At 36.3% G+C, this 7024-nt stretch overlaps 1 long non-coding RNA gene across 2 annotated transcripts; it reads left to right on the plus strand.

The window, feature by feature from the left end:
- Positions 1 to 628: 628 nt before the first annotated feature.
- On the plus strand, positions 629 to 3896 carry LOC309481465. 2 transcript variants are annotated; one of them, XR_014200026.1, is made up of 6 exons: positions 629 to 1676; positions 1854 to 1918; positions 2190 to 2245; positions 2589 to 2669; positions 3097 to 3207; positions 3752 to 3896. It is a non-coding gene; the product is annotated as an uncharacterized lncRNA (long non-coding RNA). The 2 variants fall into 2 exon arrangements; XR_014200027.1 differs by having other exon boundaries at positions 2629 to 2669.
- The last annotated feature ends 3128 nt before the right edge of the window (positions 3897 to 7024 follow it).

The raw sequence follows: 7024 nt of genomic DNA on the forward strand, positions 1-7024 counted from the left end.
ACAGTTTATGAAATGTGCCTCTAAATTAGGAGAGCACATCTTCTTCAGTGTTGTTACATCTGAACACCAACTTTCGTTAATGTAGAAACACAATCCACCACCTCTCGTTTTCCCCGTTAGTTCCGCGATGCGATCCGCTCGGAACAGCTGAAAGCCCGGCAGATGTAGTGCGTTGTCCGGTATGGCTTCACTCAGCCAGGTTTCAGTGAAGCACAGAGCAGCGGAGTTTAAAAAATCCTTGTTAGTGCGGGTGAGGAGAAGAAGTTCGTCCATTTTGTTAGGAAGAGATCGGAGATTCGCAAGATGAATACTAGGGAGTGCAGTGCGGAGGCCGCGCTCGCGGAGTTTAACCAGCGCGCCAGCGCGCTTCCCGCGTTTGCGTCTGACCGCGCGTTTGAACAACACCGCTGCCCCTCCGACGAGAATGTCCAGTAAAACGTCTGAGTAATCAAAATCTGTGAAAAAGTTGTCTGGTGTGTGTTTCCTAATGTCCAGTAGTTCGTCTTTGGTGAAACTGATAGGAAAAGAATGACTAAACGCAGAACAAACCAACAAAAACAACACAATAACTGGAGAGCTCCACACCGAGGCAGCCATCCGCGGCGCCATCTTGGTGATGGATTATAACATTAAGGGAACGTTCCCAGAACGTTCCCTGTAGGTTATTTTTAGGTCTAAATTTATAACCTAAAGAGAACGTTTTGGGAACGTTCCCTGCAGGTTGTTATTTAATAACCTAAAGAGAACCTTCCCAGAACGTTCCCCGCAGGTTATTTTTAGGTTTAATTTTTATAACCTAAAGAGAACCTTCCCAGAACGTTCCCTGCATGTTATTTTTAGGTTTTATTTTTATAACCTAAAGAGAACCTTCCCAGAACGTTTCCTTGCAGGTTTTAGGTTTTATTTTTATAACCTAAAGAGAACGTTCTGAGAACATTCTCTGCAGGTTATTATTTTAATATCACTTACTATTAACAGGCAGATTCAACTGACAACGTCGTCAGTACGGTCCCCTAAGGTTATAAGATAACCAACAACGTTCAGATCTATTCGCAATAACTTTTTATTAATGATATTTTAAATTATGTTATATATTTTAATTCTATATGTTAAATGCTGCGTGACTTTGAAGTGTTTTAATGCGCATGCGCGTGATCAAACACTGGAGCACGTGCGCTGCGCAAGAGCAGATGGAAACGTCATCGACAACTGACAAACAACAAAACTCCCGTCTCTCGCTGTTGGTTTCACTGCTTTCAGGTAAGTTTAGACAACAAAATCTCACAAATAATACACACAAACGCCCCTGACACATTTCTTACGTGTAATTGACACGCTTCTGTTAAATATTTTTTTTTTTTAAATGGTTTTATGTCTTTGAAAAAGTCCGTTAGCATCTACGCTAGCTAACCGTTTTCAAAAGACAACGTTAGGCCTAAGTTACGTTAAGTTGAGGTCTTATTTATGAAAGTTTGGGTTTTTAAACACATATTTAGTGTAGATAACAGTTTTTGATAGTTTTGCTGGTAATTTGTCAATGGGAAGTAAGCTAATTTATTTAGGCTAACCTAAAAGAATGCACTGTATTGTTAACTTAATCAGTGTCGTCACTTACCAATATTGCTAAAATGTGATTTCAGAATAGCGAGAGAAAAAATACAACTCTACAACAAGGGGTGAGTTATTGATTAATCATGATGATAATTCCATATGCATTTATTTCACAATAATCTTAAGATTTGTATATATTTATCTTTTATGCATTTCACCTCTGTTCTAGCTTGGTTCCTTGTAATAAACATATCACATGTAATATTTTTGGCTCTGTGACAAACAGCATGTTATGTTCCTAGATCATCATGCTGTGATGGCCTGCTGCACTCCCTGTCCAAGAAAATTTCTATGAACCATATGACTAGTAAGCAAAACCACCTCAAACATGCAGTGCACTGCTGTTCAAAGGGTTGGGGTCTGTAAGATTTATGCTTTTGAAATAAGTCTCACATTTTAAAATCATTAACCCCAAGTTTTTTCAGTGAGATTGTCCTTGAGAAGCCTGTAAGCTAAATAATCAGCTAAATAATAGGCGACTAATACAATATTATAATGGTCATAGTTATAATAATTCATTTAACTATTATGATAACATGATATCCTGATGATTACTATATTTTATTTTATTTCTTTAGGTCTGTTTTGAATTATGTTGGCCAATGAGACTGACACCATACTGTCCAACTCAAAGGTATTTATGTATTTTTTTTATTGATCAATACTGAAATTCTTTGTACTTTTAAATGCGGTTCAGGGGGTCGACAACTTTAGGCAGTTATTTTTCACAGATTTATTTATTTAATGTTTATTTGACAGGGACAAATGCATAGAACATTGCTTTATAAAAAATACAAAGTAGATGCCATGCATACAGGTTTATAGCCATGACTAATTTGCAACCCCTTGATATCTTGGGCAGCTGTGGCTCATACTCTTAGTCTTTAAAAATGTTTGAATTGATATCCCCAATGCAATATCAGGGGGTAAATATATCAGTAGAGTTCTTAAAGTTATGGCTTTGCTCTTGTTACCAGATGAGATAAAATCCCTATTGTTTGGCCCTGTATTCTTCAGGACAAGACCTTGATGCCATCCACAGTCAGTAGATGAAGAAGGTGAGTTTAGCCAAATTCAGTTCTCTTTCACTTTTTTTTTACAGACACGTGCACACAAAATGAAGTCAAAATGGCGAGTTTCCTCTTGTCTTGTGTTTTAAACAGAAAGAAAACGGATGCATGTCATTTATATTAGTTCTGCGCATTCGTCTTAAAGGGACAGCAGCCTAACGTACCCGCAGCTGTTTGTGTCACCAACGGTGATCAAACATCAAAAGAGAAAATGACTTGTAGCTTTAGCAAAGATACATTAATTTTATAGTTATTTTATTTTTACACTGAAGACTTATTTTACATTTTGATAAATCAATTTCTGTACCTGATAAGTTAGATTTAACTGAAAAACATAATGCACTGCTTATTTCAACTGTGTTTTTCTTCTATTGTATTTATCTATGCTTGTTATCTATTGTAATTTTCTATGCAGGTTCACTCCTCTACAAAATCCCCCCAATAGGGGTTATGCGGAGCGCCCAGCGGTTGAACCGGAAAGAGATCTAAGCATTTCCGCTTTTCACTTCCGTACACATCTGCAGCGGTAGGTGATCTCTGAGTTTACTGTTAATTTTTGCTTATTACACTAAAATTCTTACTTCTGTTTTAATTAAAATGTCACGAAGGCTAAAATATCAGAAAAGGGAACATCCGAACAGCAGTTTTTGTTGTGTGCCGGTCTGCTCTATGTCAGGGAAAATGAGTAGTACAAATAGGTTCTGTACTCATAAAGTGACGTCAACATCAGCAGTAGCATTCGCCGTCAGGCAAGTGTTATTTAAATAAACTCCTGATGTACTTACAAACTTTCCAATGCCTCGTTTAATGAGTACAGAACCTATTTGTACTACTGTAGTAGTTTGGTACCATTCTGGGCATTATTAGTGGGGTAATTTACCAGATACAAACCTGGAGCCGCGCATGCACTAAACCATACGGCTGATATCTCTAAATAAACTCTACATTTTTCAATATCGTGCAGCCCTAATATTGAGCATATCTTAAAGTGAACCTGGAATGATAATTTGTGATACCAGATGAGATGTATGTATGATAGATTTTGAACTGTACTATTTTTTTTATTTCAGGTTCCAGCGGAAGGCATCAAGGCATCAGACGTTGGCCTGGACAGATGTTCCTGTAAACTACACCGACCTTTGCTTTTGCATGGATGGCTGATTATTACCATGTTCTGTGAGGGTTTCATTATAGCAAAACTGAGCACCTGTGACAGTGGAAAAAAAAAATTGATAGCAGTTTCAAACTTTTTTTCCTCTTTCTCTCTCATAAACAACACAGCAGTTACAAGGTTTTCACATTCTTCATTGGAGGTGAGACTTATACATAAAAGGTAGAGCGAATTCGCAGGTCAGAGTTCACTAGACTTAAATATTATTTTCTCTGTTTTTTATTTGACTTCAGAGAGAGAGGCTTAATGGGTATCCTTAATGGGTATCCTGTGGGCCCTATATAAAACATTCCTTTTTTGATTTGTAGTCTGAAATAATAAATAGTGCAATATAAATAAATGCAATGTAGTGTTTTGAAATATATAAATTTTTCTATACACATTGATGCTGAAATATCTGAATAAATACATGATACCAGCAGCGCTCGTGCTCTCATATCTCCTACAGCTTGTGACACACAATCCCACCTCACTCTTTTCATTTGCTCCAGATGAATATTAATGCCATTACAGGGCTTTAATTTTGGCATGGGATTGTGTGTCCATGTAACACGTTGTCTTTTTATTTTCTTGTTAAATTTGCAGATGGTGTTGGGAGTTTAAATGTTTTGAGCGGTGTGAAGATTGGCACATTCATGTATATTGTATATAAATAAATACTTTTTCAACTTTTTAGCCAAAGTTATAGGCTACAGTTTGCAAAAGATAGTTTTAATTAAAATGTTTGTGCAGTTTTATTTATTGAAATATTTTCATGTTTGAAATATTAAATGTAAATCACTGTTCCTGAATACATTTTGCTAATGCTGTTTTTAATGACTTATTTTAGGTTGATAATTAAACAATGAATCAACAAAAACATGGATTGTGTGCTGATTTATTTATTTAATACAAACTGATTGATTTACTTATTAATGATAGTTTCTGTAAATTCAATTTATTGTAATAATATATTCATAGGATTCTTAACCCTCTGGAGTCTGAGCGTTTTTTTGGGCCCTGGGGGTGTTCTGACATGCCCTGACATTTGTGCTTTTTTCAGTTGCTTATAAACATATTAATGGCAAAGGTGTAAATTCACTCTATATAGCACAAACAGGACTACAATAATATGTGAGCCACATGTATGTACATGTTTTCATTTTTGAGAGAATAATGTTTATGCGTGGTTATCGAAAAAACTAAAAATTAAAATTTTTGAAATAAGACCACAAAACACATACTAAATATGTGGCAATAAGACTTTTGACTTATGGATGTCGTCGCCTATAGTTTTTTCTTCAAAATTATGTGAAAATAGTCTTGCTTTATCGTTCACATAAAACCATACATTGATTTAAATTGATGTAAAACAGGTTTTGCTTGGAAAGCCAATATGCGAGGGGGCGTGAACGAGGAGTGGTTTACACCTTAGAATACACCCACTCTGCATAATTAGCCATTCACTCAGGTGTGACACTGACTGAGCCACAATGAAAGGACAAAAGATATATTTAGAAGAAGACTTATATTGACCATTTAAGATTTTGCTTACATCTATCTTGTAAATATGTTTTGCTATTTTATTAAAATGGTTACAATTACAACAATAATTACAATTTCAACAATATTTCAAGTGTACTCTTTCTTTGTAAAAAAAAAAAGATTATAGGCCCTACATTTTATCTATGTATTCATTAGTTTGAATATAACCAACATTGGAACAGCTAACATCTTAGTTGATGACTTTATTTTTGACAAAAATCGTATTTTATATATAGAAATGGCTAAACAAAAGCTTATTTGATGTGGCAGTATATTCTACAGTAAAAACTGTACCCAAATCTACTAAACAAAATGTTGTCTTTCATATTTCGTCTGACTGTAACGTTGTTTTCATGAAATATTAGGGCATATTGTTAATTTGCAGTTTAATACGTTGCTTATACAAATAGCCTACATTTTATTTCAACATTCAGTCGATGTTTACTTATCTCAGTATAGTAATACAGTTTGCTAAAACATCATCATTCATTCACACACGCGATTTAAATTTAAACTGTCTTTGCCAGCTGTGGTAAACAGCGCGCATCTGTGCCGTTTATTCATTCATAAACAGAAACCCACGTGAAGAAATTCACGTGAGAAGGAAAAAACTTACTTGTATTCCTCAGCTCGCTCCTCGATATACCCGCACTTCTGAGGGACATTTTCGATTAGTATTATTCCTCACAGCGCTGCAAGACGGTGTAAACAATGATCTAAATAAACGTGTGTGTTTTCTCGAGCTGATGTGGGCGTTCACAGGATTGCCTCAGCCATTTGCGTTTGAATAGCGCGCGCTCTCCGTGGGCGGGGCCGATTATAACGTAATGAGATGAGATGAGCTCGACTGGAATCGCTCTCTTTTAATACAGATTTCACAAGATGAGAATAATTGTTTTTTTATATAAATGACTTCATTTAAAAGAAGAGAATTCAAGCTTCATGCCTGTCTGTCTGTATGTCTGTTTGACTGAGTATTCGCTGAGTTATTGTTAATTTTCGGACGCGTTTCAGAATGGACTTCACTGGCAGAGAGAAGGCAGAACTCGCTTCGTGTTTATTTTTCTTTATTTGGCAAAAAGCACAACACTTTGTTTTTATTGTGAGTATACACAAAAATAATACACATTTAACAGAATCGATTGATGTATGAAACTCCTATGGAAAATCAAAGTCAACAGAGTATTTATGAGTTTCTTTTACACTAATAAAAAAAAAGCGAGCTGGTATCGCCGGCGATACAGCCGACCTCAGGGGGTTAAGTGTTTGAACAATAAACAATGTAGAATATGTTTGTAGACCTATAATTTGTGTACAGGCATATCAGGATGTGTAGACGTTAGGAGAACGTTCCGAGAACCTTCCGGGAACGTTCTGGGAACCTTTCGGCAACGTTCCCCTAACCTTCCGGGAACGTTACGAGAACCTTGCGGGAACCTTTCGGGAACGTTCTGGGAACCTTTCGGCAACGTTCCGGGAACGTTCCCCTAACCTATAGGGAACGTTCTATTAACGTAAAGAAAACTTTCCTGGCTAACCAATAGGGAACGTTCTGGGAACCAAAAACTAACGTTCCCAGAATGTTAAATTGCCAACCAGCCAAATCTGTCTCATATTAGCTATAGCTAATATGAGACAGATTTGGCTG

This window comes from Leuciscus leuciscus, assembly GCF_965113295.1.
Source record: "Leuciscus leuciscus genome assembly, chromosome: 18".
Taxonomy (NCBI): Eukaryota; Metazoa; Chordata; class Actinopteri; order Cypriniformes; family Leuciscidae; genus Leuciscus; species Leuciscus leuciscus.